The following is a 14,870-nucleotide window of genomic DNA, read 5'->3' on the forward strand; positions in this document are numbered from 1 at the left end:
TGGACAGAGTGGGCAGGTCCATGCACCTGATACGCAGCATGGACCATATACTCTTTGGCCTTAGTGCCTCGAATTCAGATCTGCTTGGACCAAAATCCTGTCTCTCCTCCTGCCGATTAGTGTAGCGGATGCTCTCAGCGCTCCACCCTCATCCCCTTGGGCCCCTTTTACTGTTTCCAGATGTCCCTCTCCCAGCTTCTGTTTGAGCTGGCTCTGGACGGTCTGCTGTCAGACGTGTGACTGATTTTGGATGACCGCTCACCACTCCTGGAGTTGTTTTACCCAAACAGAAGTACAGCAGAAATGCCAGTTCCCACCCCACCCAGAGCTATAGGACGCTTGACCAGGGACTGATGGGTGAGGAGACTGGAAGCTCAGCTCTCTTTCCTCCTGGAGGGACAACTCTGAAGTGTCATTCACAGGCCGAGATCCCCTGGACACTGAGACCGAAGCTGCCCTCTGTGGGTCTCTGCCATTACTGCAACCTGCTCTGCTTTCTCCCTTTCCCTGCCCTTCTCCTCCACTGCCCTCCTTGTCCTCCTCACAGGACTTCCTTAACAAATGACCTGCTCGTGAATGCTCATCTCGGGGTGTGCTTCTTCAGAAGGAGCCCAGTCTAGGACAATCCCTTCTGCCCAGGAGACAGGGTGATACAGAGGAGACAAGCATACTGGAGGAGGCCATAGCCCCTTCTTATGCATTTCTATCATGATTCTCCATTCACGTGCTCAAGCTCCCTCTCACTGTTGTTAAATTAAACCATTCAGAATAAAAGCCCTAAAAAATAAGCTAAAAAGCTTTCTTTGGGGGAGTGGGGGTGACATGGATAGGTTTTTTTTTTAAAGAAAGGGCATTTTAATATACTTACAGAAACTATACTAATTAGCTCTAGAAGGAAACGCAAGAGTTTCAAAGTCATGATTTTGGCAGAAGAATTGAAATACTTGGAATGAACATTAAAATTGTAATCTTCCGGAGTAGTTAGATAATTGAGTAAGTATGTTGGGGAGAAAAGAATCACTTTCTAATTACTAGAAAACTTCTAAGAATTCCATGCCATACTGACTAAGCACTTTTATGAAAAATTCCAACTGAAATCAGAAATACAGGCAATGAAGATTTATTTTTTGCGTTTGATTTTTTACTTAAGAGGATCATTCTCAGACAACCGAGACAGCTACATCTGCAAGGAGCTTTTATGTGCCCAAGATTACGTTGGAATCTACTCAGAGGGCACTGCAGGAGGGGGGGGGGCAGCCCCTTCCCACTGCCTCTGGTGAGTGAGCCAGCACCTCTCTGTTTGCCTCCCTGCTAAAGCACGTGTCTTGTTTGGGTTCTGCAGAAGCAGAGCCTGAGACAGGGATTCTGGGGCTTGCGAATTATGAAGTGAAACTTGTAGGGAAATGAGGGACACAGAATAAGGCAGATGAGAAGTCCAACGAAGCGAAGATGTGGTTTTAAGTGACACTAGATGATTCCATGGTGAGCCCTGAAGAGTAAAGTACACTATAGTTGTTCTGCCTGGAGAAGCAGAGGGCTGGGCTTCTATAGCCTCAATAAGGGTCATTCATTGGCCTTGACCTGCCTGGTGGGGCTGGGGTAGGCATGGGAAGGGTGCTCACCCACCATCTCTGGTATGGCAGCATCAGACAACGAGAGAGAGTCCCCAGAGGAGAGGGCAGTTGTGAGCCACTAGCAAGCAACCAACATCACAGCCGTTGGAGGTGGGTGCACCAGTCTCACAGAGGGATGAGGCACCAGGTGCATCAGCTGCACCGATGACCAGCACCCTCGGTGTCCCAGAGGAAATGCCGCTGCAAGGCGACTCCCTGGGCTGTGCTGCCATTAACTCTGCCTCCACAGTCAGTAGCTTTCTAGCAGCTTTCGAAAGACGGAAGCCTAATCCTCAAATCATTCCATTCTGTAATTACCCAGCGCTGGTGCCCGACTGAAACAAAATGAATTCTTTTCTTTTTTTGCAATTTAACATTTAAGCCTTTATTAAAAGATGTGTATCTCATCCTCTCCAAACTCCTCACCCTCCCCTTGGAAACCGCATGGAGGCTGCTATATACTCTCTTGGGTTTTGCTCTCAGTGGATGGAATCTTGCTCCGAAGAAGCCAGATGAGGTGGATCAATGAAATCTGTTGTTCCCCAGCTCCACCAAGAGACCAAGTCCCAGAAAGCAGAGATGAGCAGTCTATTCGGGGTTTTGCCAGTTTGACATGGAGGAGACAAAGGAGACATTTTGCCAGCACTGGGGGACTTCTGTTGAGGATCAGAAGTTACGGAGTTTGGTCTTGTGGGAGACTTTAGTCACAGGAAATCCATTTGAGGGCTCTGCCACCGTGGCCACCTCTGACAAGCAGAGGAAAACTGCCGGTATGTGAGTGCTTAGCCAGCCGCCCTGGGAACCCTGTAGGGTGTGCGAGTAGCGACTTGGGAAATGGTGCCGCTGCAGGTGTGAGGCTGTGAGAGACCTGAGCTGATGTCCGACCAGGGAATCTTTCTCTGGATTAACAGAAAGCCTCAGGCGCATGAAGAAAGTTCAAGAAAAATGCCACGTGGAACAGCCGAGACAAGTCGGAGGCCTTTTCAAACTAAACAACCACTCTCAGAAAAGGTGCATTTTGAATTGGCCAGCCGAAGAAGCAGCCAGCACTGACTGCAGAACAGAAAGAAAAGGGGATGCAGCGCCTTTGTCATCATTCCCCGACAAGACATTGTGCCTACTTAGCTCAGGTCTATGTTTAAGAATTCACATTGGTATGCTTCCCACTGAGCCACTGAGCTGGGCCGGAGCTCTGTGTGTGAAAACTATGTTCACGAGAAGGCACATGAAATAGAAACGAGGTGGGTGGTGACTTTTGTTTGGAATGAATTGTGTTTGGGAGCCTTTTGAAGAACAAAAAATAGACCTATTATTGACCTAAAACCATCCATGAAATGGGATACAATCTCTGGCATAAAAAAAAAAAATTAGAATTAGAAACTCCCCAATGGTGTAGATATCTACAGATGAAAAAATTGTCTGTAGCTGAGAGGACTATTTCTTCATCCGCAATCCCAATGTTGAGCTTCCTGCAGAATCCTGAACAGTATTATCTGTTTCTGGAACACAGGTCAAGATAGATAGGTAGATAGATAGATAGATAGATACATAGATAGATAGATAGATAGATAGATAGATAGATAGATAGATACAGATCAGATAGATAGATATAGATATGTCTGTGATAAAGATGTCAAGGATATAGATATCAGTGATATGGACATCAGTAATATAGATATATATGGTAGATAAAGAGACGAGATAGAGATACAGAAGGGGAACATAGTATGCCATCCCAAAATATGCCTCAATGGAACATTTATATATTTAAATATGTATATGTATATTTATAAATATATAAGCATGGGATTATTTTTACATCGATTATTTTTAAGAAACAGCAGACACAAGTAGAGCTCTGAAATCTGAGAAGGTATCCTTTTGTAAGAGACATTTTTAGATTTATAAGCAAAATCTCAATTTGCAAGGGTGTCTTCCCTTGGGTACCAGGAAGGATGACTCTAACTCTCTAGAAACTGTTAAGTCAGAAGGCAGTGGCTGTAACCTACACAACAACCTTACCTGTGTTCACTGTGCTTTTCCTGGTAACTTTCCATAACTGGCCTCCCCCTTCACCAAAAACTTTTGACTTTAGCTAGAGATTGCTATTTATGGAAGTGGCAGTTTCTTTCAGGGAGTTACTCAGTTTTCCTGGGTATCTCCCATATATACAGGGGATATACATGTTTTTAAACTTCTGTTTGTTTTTCTCTTGATAAACTGCCTTTTAGTACAGGGAGGTCTCAGCCAAGAACCTAGACGGGTAAAAAGAAAACTATTTTCCCTCTTCTACAATAGAGACATAGCAATATAGATATAGATGATATAGATTTTTTACTTTAATAGTCCTCTTTTTTATGGCCATCGTGTGGGTGAGAAGGAATCACAGGCATCACTTTCTGAGCACTTACTGGGGCACCACCCACTGAAGAGCACATCTGTGTATTATCTCATTAAATTCCCAGAGCGCCACCATAAAGAAAAAGCTCTTAGCTTTTATCCTCATGACAAGCCAAGGAAACTGAGGCTCAGGACACTCCACCTGGGAAACAAGACAGAACCCCGCTCAGTCTGACCTCAGCCTGACCTTCTTCACCACTGTTTCCTTTCATTAAAGAAAATGGCATTCTGTGCAGTAGCCACGATTGAACAGGTGTTCAGCGTGGTGACCTTGGGAAGGGGAGCAAAGAGAGGCAGTTGCTGAGTGCCCTTGAACGTTAGAGGGACTCGGTTTCTCCTACCAGCAGCCAGCCACGGTGCTGCTCACAGCTTGAAGCATTGCGTGATTTGTGGACTGAGAACAGTCACTACTGACTCATCCAGTCCTCCATCCTATGCAGCTAGTCAGCCACTAACTGCAATGGACTCTCTTTTGAAATAACTCATAACCACCCTTCCTCCCCCTATTTCTTCCTCCACTTTGGGTTCAGTGTTAGTCTATTCCTGTTTTAATGACACCATTTTCCCCACTGGCTTCTCTGACTCAGCTCTCTCTTTCCTCATCTTATGTGCCTGCTCACTGCCAGACACAGCTTTTATGTGTCATTTCACTGCCAGCCCAGACACCTGGGACAGCTCTCTGCTCCTCACTGGCTGACATCGGCCCCTTCACCTCATTATAGTCTGTCTTTAGGTCAGAGGGCCGAAGTCCACCCCCAACCTGCACTTCACCTCATTGTCTTCTTTCCTTTGCACATCTGGCCATCTTCATCTGTGTTGCCTTCCCCTCCCCACCCTGTTACTAAATCATATCCAAATATCAAGGTCAAGTTGAAGTCTCATTTCACCCTTCGCTTCTGTACTTTAAACCAAACCACCCCATCCTCAATTGTCCTATACATACCAGGTCTGTTTTCATGAATTATTACCACAAGGAAATGCTCAGACAAGAATTCTAATGCAAATATTCTATTTGGAAGCTGTAGAAAACACTCTAAGGAGTGCAGAAGAGAGGCAGAGAGGAAAAGCAGCCAGTGGAAGGTGTATTACCAGGCCAGTTCCTACTGTGGACAAGTGGAGCTTAATCCTGTTGGGCACAGGGGAACCAGGATAGGACAAACACTCAGTCATCCAGTGGGTTTTAGGCAGCAAAACTGTCACACAACTGTGGACTGTCTAGCTATGTCAAGTGAGAGAAAAATTAAAACTTTGTATAATTAAATTCATTGTTATTTTGTGTTTCTCTTTTTCACAGCTGACCAAAGGATATATTTTATTGCTATTTCTTCATTTTTCACTTTTAGAAATGATCTACTGATGACCTATAACATCAGGTAAATATTAGCTTTCTTATAACTTCCACATCTTCAATCTCAGTATAGTTTTATTGTAATATTATAACTATGTAATTCTTGTTCACCGCCAAACCCAGCAGTATATGATCAATGTTTCCTTTCTTGTACCACTTGTCATCGTATCTGGACTTAATAATTGCCTTGTGTATTCATTTACTTACTCAAAAACTATTGCCAGCTTTTCTGCACCATCTGATAGCCTCTAAATTCATTTTTCCACAGAGAGAAATGTATCCGATGTTCTTCCGGTTCCACCTCTATTTCTTAGACTCTCCCTGCGGGAGCCCTTTGCCCTCTGACCCTCCGGGTCTGCTATGTAGCCACCATCCCAGGGCTTCCCTTCACTCTCCTCCTGGGGCTTTCCTTTGCCTCACTCCTACGTGGGATTCTCAGTTTCCTTACTGTCAAGTCTTCCACTTTTCTGGTTTCTCCTTTAATGTGGAGGACTGCTTCTGGTAGCTTCCTAGGGAAGGATGCCTAAAAGGTAAATTGCATTTAACATCTGTTTGGTGGGAAACAGACACAAGGGTGGCCCCAGGACTTCTCCAGGCTCACAGAACCCATCAGAAAACCTGGAAGAAGTGATGCTAGGAGAATATCACCTCTTTTCTCACCTTCGGGTGCACCTGTGCCACTGCAGAAGAATATAGCTAAGGTAGGGAAACACATTCTCCACGACAGAGCTTTCCAGAAAGAGGGAAAGGCACTACTGATGCATCTGAATGCAAATAGCCCAAGATCTCCAGTCTACGGCCATACCACCCTGAACGCACCGGATCTCGTCTGATCTTGGAAGAAATTCAGGAACTCCAGATGACCCTCCTATGAATGTACTGCCTTTCGAAAATCTCACTTGAACTCTGTTAACTTATTCCCCAAGAGCAGAAGATGCCATGTGGCACTTTTTCTACTCCTCACCTGGAATGAATCTGAAAGCAAACTTCCCAGAGCTCATTAGCTGTGTAATTAACCACACAACATGTTCAACTCAGAATCCTCCAGCAAAGCACAATGGAATCAGCAGACAGAACAGCCGGACAAGAACAGGGCATCCCTGCTAGCCCTGAGGACGAGCTGGAGGGTGCACCTCTGAGCACCCCAGGCTTTGCCCTGCTCCTCCCCAGGCTCCTGCTTGGCCCTTAGCTTTCTGACTACCAGTGAGCATCAGGGTCCTGAAAACTCCAGCCCAGGTTTTGTGCCATTTCTCATCCAAGCTTGGGTGCAGTAGCTTAGAAAGTCTGTTTTGCCCCAGGTAGAAAACCAGCCATGATGAATTAATCCAACACACTTTCTTGTTTTTTAATTTAAAATTGTATCTCGAGGTGTATTTGCTGAAGGCAAACACACAAGGATGTGAAATGTGAAGGGAGAAGCTATTTCCCACTACTCAGGCTCTCTTCAACCAGGAATCGGGCTGGTAATATTATTACAGGGGAGTTTCAGCGCCATCAGCTAATTGACTGAGAAGGCCCCCCTCATTGTTTATAATTGTACAAAGGGCTCTGTGAGCAGTAAGTGACCCACATGCTCCATCCCTCAGGGTCGCAGAGGGAATGGTGGAGAGTTCTTATGGCCTTTTGGCAGCCTTGGTGTCAGCTCTGTTTTCAACGGAGGAAACAGCAAATAGTTCTTCCTTCAGCTTTTTCTCCTCTCCGATTTATCCTGGATTCCCCTCAAAACTGGAAGTGGCCTCTGCTCCCCCAAATGCATATATATACCCCCAGAACTTAAAGCAATGTCTCTTGAAAATATAACATCTTGGTTGTGAAATACACGTGACAAAGACGCACTCAACCCAAGTTATCGTCACTGTAGGGGCTTTTTAGGTCTTGATATGATCATTTATAACTCTCCAAGACCAGGCTCCTGAATGTAGCTTTTCCAAAACTTCTTTAACCATAGAACCCTTTATTTGGGGAAGGGGTGTGGGCATTTCCTTATATTTCACAGGCTGTTGACCCAAGGAGTGTAACTTGGGGAATAGAAGAAAACACCAGCAGAGTGAGCCTTCGAGTCTCCAGCCCCAGGATATATTTCTGAACCAGAGTAATGTCGTCTGTGGGGAAACCAGGAGACTGGGGCTTGAAAATTTCCTTCACCATGCCCTGGCTATTTTACCCCAGCCAAGTTACTTAACTTCTGTAAGATTTATCTTTCCATCTGTCAAATGGGAACAATTACACTTACTTTTTTTAAAAGAGATATTTAGAAAGGATTGAACGAAATACTACACATAAAAACCCTGTTAAATGCCTCACTTTAAATGGACACCAACACTAGCCTTTCTCTTTTTTTTTCACCTTCTCCTTTCCCACCCACATCAACCTCATTTTGTTCAAGACCTCTGCATTACCCACTGGCTTGCTGATGTTCAAAACGCCTTTGCAGAATGCATGAAATAGATCATATGGTGCATCGACAAACCAGGGAGAGGGACTTACCTGAAGTGGTGACTCTCATACATTGAGGCAGCAAAATTACTTGTCAAGAATGTTTTCATTAAATAATAAATGAAGGGTAGGACTTCTGCCAAGATGGAGGCATAGGTAATAACACTGTGCCTTCTCACACAACTAAGTTTAAAAACAACAAAGTTTTAGCAACAAAAATGCAGCCAAACCACAGTAAATTGAACTACATGGAAGTTTGACAACAATGAACACTTCAGCCAAACCGCTAAGAGGGGCAGAGCCAGCAGCAGAGCGGGGTCGGGCAGGAAAGATCCACCAGACCGACCCGGGCACGTGACCCAAGTGCACCAGCAGCCTTGGGCAGATCCCAGGTGCAGAGAAGCAGGCGGACCCACTGAGGGTGCAAGGCAGTGGACCCACTGAGGGCTGATCGCAGTCACACATTTGTGCGCAGATAAACTGGTGAAGGAGCTAGCAGTGAGACGGACCACACAGGCCCCAGCAGCAGAAGGCAGTAGAGGAAACTGCCATTGCCCCTCTCTGACCCCACCCCCACATACAGCATCACAAACCAGTGACCTGGGTGGCCCCGCCCTGGTGAACACCTAAGGCTCCGCTCCTCATACTTAATGAGCACGAACAGATCAAAACATGGCTCAAGAACAACTCAGAGCCCCAGAGCCCATAAATCTAAGCGATGAAGAAATAGCCAAATTTTCAGGTGCACAGTTCAAAACACTGGTGATCAGGATCCTCACAGAACTGGTTGGTTTTAGTCACAAATTAGAGGAACATATGAAGGCTAAACTAATTGAAATGAATGGAAATACACAGGAAAACCAATAGTAAAATGGAAAGGAAACTGGGACTCAAATCAAAGGAGTGGACCAGAAAGAGGAAAAAAATGACCAAACAGAAAAGGATGGAGAGACAAGAATTCAAAAAAAGGAGGAGAGGCTTAGAAACCTTCAGGACATCTTTAAACATTCCAACATCTAAATTATAGGGGTACCAGAAGGGGAAGAGGAACAGCCACGAGTGGAAAACTTATTTGAACAAATAATAAAGGAGAACTTCCCCAATATGGCAAAGGAAATAAACTTCCAGGAAATCCAGGAAGCTCAGAGAGTCCCAAAGAAGTTGGACCCAAGAAGGAACACACCAAGGTACATCATCATTATATTAGCCAAGATTAAAATGAAGGAGAGAATTCTAGAAGCAGCAAGAGATAAGGGGACAGTCACCTACAAAGGAGTTCCCATCAGACTGTCAGCTAATTTCTCAAAAGAGACCTTACAGGCAAGAAGGGGCTGGAAAGAAGTATTCCAAGTCATGAAATCCAAAGACCTACATCCAAGATTGCTCTATCCAGCAAAGCTTAGAATGGAAGGACAGATAAAGTACTTCTCAGATAAGATCAAATTCAAGGAGTTCATCATCACCAAGCCCTTATTATATGAAATGTTAAAGGGACTTATCTCAGAAAAAGAAGATAAAAAACATGAACAGTGAAAGGACAGCAAACTCACAGTTATTAAGAACCATGCCTAAAACAAAAGCAAACTAAGAGGACAGCTAGATCAAGAGCGGAAACATAGAAACGAAGATCACACGGAGGGTTAGCAACAGGAGAGTAGGAGGAGGAGAAGGGGGGAGAGGGTACAGAAAATAAGTAGCACAGATGGTAGGTAAAAAAATACATAGGGGGAGGGCAAGAATAGTAAGGGAAATACAGAATCTAAAGAACATGAGACACGTGGTCATAAGCTAAAGGGGGGGAATGGTGGGGGAGGGATGTGCAGGGTGGAGGGGAATGAAGGGGAAAATAGAACAACTGTAATGGCATAATTAATAAAATATATTTAATAATAATAGTAATAAATTTAAAAGCACCCACACCTAAAGATTCTCATTTAGAAGTCTGCAGGTGAGGCTCTGGCTTCTATATATTAGGAGAATTTCTAGGGAATTAATTATGATGCAAACAAAAGTTTGGTAATCATAAGGCTTTACATACACACACACATATATATAGATATAGATATAGATATAGATATAGATATAGATATAGATATAGATATAGATAGATAGATAGATAGATAGATATAGATAATGTCACAGGCTTCTGTGAGAACAAGAAGTGGGAGAGGAGAGAAGGTCAGGGCCCTCGTGATCAAGAAATGAAGCCAGAGAAGGAAGGCAGAAGCTCAGAATAGAAACTCTGACTAAGGACAGTCTTTCTCTCTTTTCCATTTCTCCTGAAAGTGAATCGAGGACAGTTGCAGGAAGTGGAGGAAATATTCATGTGACCAAGGGTGGGTGCAGCTTGGCAGTTTCGGAGGCATAACTGGCAGGGTCCATCAAGCAGCCTCATACTTGTGCTTGGTAAATACCCATCCTATTGGCCACAAAGGCACTTCCAACTCTGCCAGTGCTTTAACCACACCCATTACTAAAGCCCAAAGCCATGGTCAACAACCCCTTGATGAGTATGTTTAGGGACCTGGGGAAATATAGATACTGAACTACCTATAACCCGAAGGCCTTTAATAATCAGGCTAAACAGCTTCCTCCCCTGGTGACCCAGTTGGCTTCATGTTTCACTCTCTTTTAAGAATAGAACCACTGAACTGCCTTCCTATTTTGTTAATCCAAAACCGGGATGCAACTTTCAATGAGAATAGTCTGGGAAACAGCATGAAAATCATATAAAAAAAGCAAAGGGGCCAGAAGTAAGTAAGTTCACCCCCAAAGGCTTCTGTGAGGGTTTAATAACTGACATATGGTGTCCAGCAGGGCATGGCCCTTAGTCTGGTTTTCATGGAGAGGAACAATATGCAGTATTTTTAGATATCAGACTATGGATATTGTCAGTGAAGTGAGTATGTCTTTTATTTCTGTCTCCAAAGTAGGCCCAGGGCCTAGCAGACAGTAAGAGCTCAATAAATTTTAGCTGGCTGACTGGATAACTGATGTAGATTCCAGTATCAACCATCAAATCTGCAAGTTTTTATGACATGTTCACTGTGTGGCCACAGCAAGGTGGTCTCTCTATTGGCATAAAGGTGCAAAGGAGCACTCTCCCAGCTTTAGGCATTTACAATTTTGTCTGGCCAGAAAGGTTTACACAATATGCACATGCACACACACACACACTACACTGTGAATACTCCAGAAGATATACAATCAGACGGAAAACTGTGACATGAAGACATGCTATGGTCAGCTGGATTAAAGGAAAATTTGGTATGGACAAGTGTAGACTCATCAGGGAAGAAGGATGCCTCATGAAACAGCAGAGAAAGCACTGGCTCTGAGTCAGGCAACCACAGGCCCAAATTTAACTCTAATTTCCTCTTCTTTCAACCCTCTTCACTCAATTCATAGGGTTGTTTGGAAGATTTGTGGATTTAGAACATAAGAGTATTTTTATATAAATTTTTCATCTTGGGTAGTGTAGTTGGCTAATGGCCCCCAAAGAGGTGCACATACTAATCCCTGGAACCTGTGATATGTCACCTTATATGCTATAAAAATGGGCTTTGCAGGTGGAATAAATTAAGAATCTTGAGATGGGGAGATTATCCTGGATTATCTGGATGAGCCCAGTTAATCACAAGGCCCCTTATAAGGTAAAGGCAAGAGGGTAAGAGTCAGAGAAGGGGATGCAAAGATAGAGTCAGAGGATGGAGGGATGCGGGGCCACCAGCTAAAGAGTACTGACATCCTCTAAAACCTGGCAAAGGCAGGAATGGATTCTTGCCTGGAGACTCGAGAAGAAATTCAATACTGCCAATGCCTTCATTCCAGCCTAATAAAAGGCACTTTGGACTTCTTTCCCTCAGAACTATAAGACAATAAATTTGTGTTAAGTCACTGAACTCTGGCAGTTTGTTATAGCAGCAACAAGAGACTAATACCAATTGTTTTTGTTGACCAGTTGCTCTCCAGCCTAGAGGCTGAGGCATCCATCCATTCAGGAGGATAACAGAACTCAGATAAGAACAAAGCATTCAGTGGTCAGCTTTTGAGGACGTTCAAAGTCAATTCCTGGTGCATATTTAGAAACAACAGGTATGGAAGCTGTGACTTTCACTTTGTAAAAGCTGTGATTTCTTTGAGAGAGAGAAAGTCAAAATGAGTGATTGCCAGTTCCAAAGATCAAATGCTTGTAAACTCAGAGGATCAGAGAGTGAAGGAAGGGGATATGTTCTGAGACAAGTTTAGCTGCCATGCAGTGAGAAGATAAAAGGCTAGGGGATAACCCAGAGGAACATGCAAGAGGACGAAATTATGGGTAAAATGTAGTTTTCCTGTCCCATAGAAAAAGTGAGCAGGTGGATGTGTGTGAGATGCTAGGAAAACCAGTAGTAATGTTACCGAACAGATGTCCAAAGGGGGGGAGGCAATACTTGGCTCACCCAGGGACGCCAAAAACTGCTACAGAACAATAGGGGCCTCTCCCAAGGACAGAATATTAATATCTCCTGGGCTCTTCTCTCTGCTGCCGATTGGAAAGACATCTCTCAATGCCAGAGATTTGTGAAAAGGAAACAAAATGTTTATTTAATGCTATTCGGGCCTAATGCCTCCATTAAAATATCAAAGTCCTTTAGGGTATACACCTACACACACACAGCGCTCCCTTCTCCCACTGTCCCAACTCTGGGTACTGTAAACCAGGAAAAGAGTACACGTCCATTTTTCTACACCGTTGGTATCAAGCTGTGTTGACCATGCAGGCAGGATTTCCAGTTAATCCAAAGTCATGTGGCACCCTTTCACAGTCCACTAGCAAGAGTTCTTTGTACCAAATTCCAGTCAAAGTCTCTCCTGTTTTCCAGGCCACGTGGCCAAAGGGGGCACCCCAAAGCTGCATGGGCCTCTTCTACCAAAGCTGCAGTGGTCTGCACTCCACCAAAAGTATGTGTCTTTCTTTTTCACCTGGCTGCAGAGATCTCCATTCTGGCAAAGCTGCGTGGTTTTCCCTTTCACCTGGGAAAGAGGGGGTTTGCTCTCTGCCAAAACTGCGTGGCTCCCTCTTTCACCTCACCAAGAGGTGGTCCTCACTCTGCCCAAAACTGCATGGCTCTCCCCCAATAGCTGCCGTGTCTGGGTTTAAATCCCCATGCCAATCTTTCTCTGTATCCCTACGTCCAACTCCTCCCACAATCAGTTACATCTGCCAATATTTCTGTATTATTACAAGTTTACTGGACTGCCATTGTTAGTCTGGGCAGGTATGGCCCCATGTCCTAGAGCCAATATTCCCCAAGCTCCCACACAGGCGCTATAACTTGGGGGATCTGCCCCCAGTTAAATCTTGGGGGAAGTGACTTCATCCCCCTGGCTCCAAGCCTGGCCACAGCCATTTAACATATCCAAGTGACCCACCAAAGGCTATAGATGTGTTAAATGACCATGTCATGGATTAGCTGCAAGGCTGTGGCTGTACAAAACAGCCCTGCATGTTCCTGCTCCATGTGTTCCTTCTCCCAACTCACACCTGTGGGGGTGGGGAAGGGGTGAGGACATCTTATATGTCTCTCCAATATTCCTATACACTTTGAGTTCTGGACACCATTCCAGATCTTTTTGGGGGGGGGGGGGGGAGGGACCTTGGCTGCACCCTGTAACAGTAAGAACTCAGGATGTGCTAAAAGAGAAGGGACTTCTACCCCACCACCTGAGAACCCCTTGCAGTACCCCACAGTAAAGTGGGAAGGCTGGTGGACTTAAGGCAGCAAAAGCACCTGAGGCCACATTTGTGGTTCCCACCAAGATCTACCTTTCCTTGTGCCTCAGTGAAGGGACCCAGCAGAAGGCTGAGAAAACCCATGCACTGAAAGGGCCTTGGAGTCAGGAGAAGGTTGTCAAGTACAGACTTCACAACTACAGCCCATGACTTGGTCCAAGGGCAGCGGTAAACAAAGCAAGCATGCAGCAGGAATTAAGGCCCACTCTCCATAAGCAATGATGAGTGAGCTCTGCTGAGGCCAGTGAGAACAGCCAATGGAATGCACCCTCCCTTTGCAGCTGTGATGCTGTGTATCTTTTCTCTGCACCCAGGTAGGACTGTGGAGAGGAAGAGGGGAGGGAGAACCCCTGAGAAGGGACATCATCCGTGATAGGGAGTTCCCTTTTAATTCACTGAATTTAATTAAAGCCTGAACTGACTGAGTATTGACCTGGAAGGAAATTAAGTTTTAAGCCAGAAGAATTGAGTTACCTTGATGTGACAAAAATTTTCCCCCACCACAAAGAGCAAGTTGAGTTTGATTATTGAGAAATAAATTGAATTACAGTGCTGTTCTTATAAGCTGTGACTAAGAATTTTAAGCCAGTGCATGGGTGTAAAACACTTGGCACACAGTAGATGCTCAGGGGTGTTATTACCACACCAACCCTCTGTGAATAAAGGAAGGGATTTGTCCAGGGGGACAGGAAGGGGAAGGACACAGTTTGTGGAAGAAACTCACACCCAGTCTTAAAGAAAGTAGCAGATATCTACTGTTTTGCCTGCCCATTTCAAGGACTGTCCTGCTGGTAACAGCACACTGATTTTCCTTTGGAATATACCTTTTTCCTGCTCTTTCCATGTGATTAGAGTAGGGTGACATCATCCCCAGCTCTGGGACTGGCAGATTACCTAGGCCGGTTCAATCATAATATTCTAGCCCTGTGTTCACCGTAGTCAATTCAAGAGAAAGAGAAGGGTCCCAAGCTTCATCCCAGCTAGGAATTCCAAGGGCTTTTGTTGGCGCCACTTGGAATGAGAGCCCCTTTCTGTTAGAATTGGTAAACTGGGGGGGGGGGGGGGGGGGGCATAAGAATGCCTGGATTTCTGCTGCTATATTTCCAAAACAAGGGACATCCTGCCTGATATGAAAGCCAATGCAGAGAAAAGAAGTTTGAAGTGATTTGGAGAAAAGGATACCAGGAAGCATTATCTGTGCACCTGGATCCATTCATGCTTGAATCCTTCTTTACATAAGCAAATTAGGTTTCTTTCACTAGCAAATATAGAAGCCTGAGTAAAACATAGAGGTATG

Source organism: Artibeus jamaicensis, unplaced genomic scaffold (genome assembly GCF_021234435.1).
Source record: "Artibeus jamaicensis isolate MK-2021 breed Jamaican fruit bat unplaced genomic scaffold, CSHL_Jam_final contig_519, whole genome shotgun sequence".
NCBI lineage: Eukaryota > Metazoa > Chordata > Mammalia > Chiroptera > Phyllostomidae > Artibeus > Artibeus jamaicensis.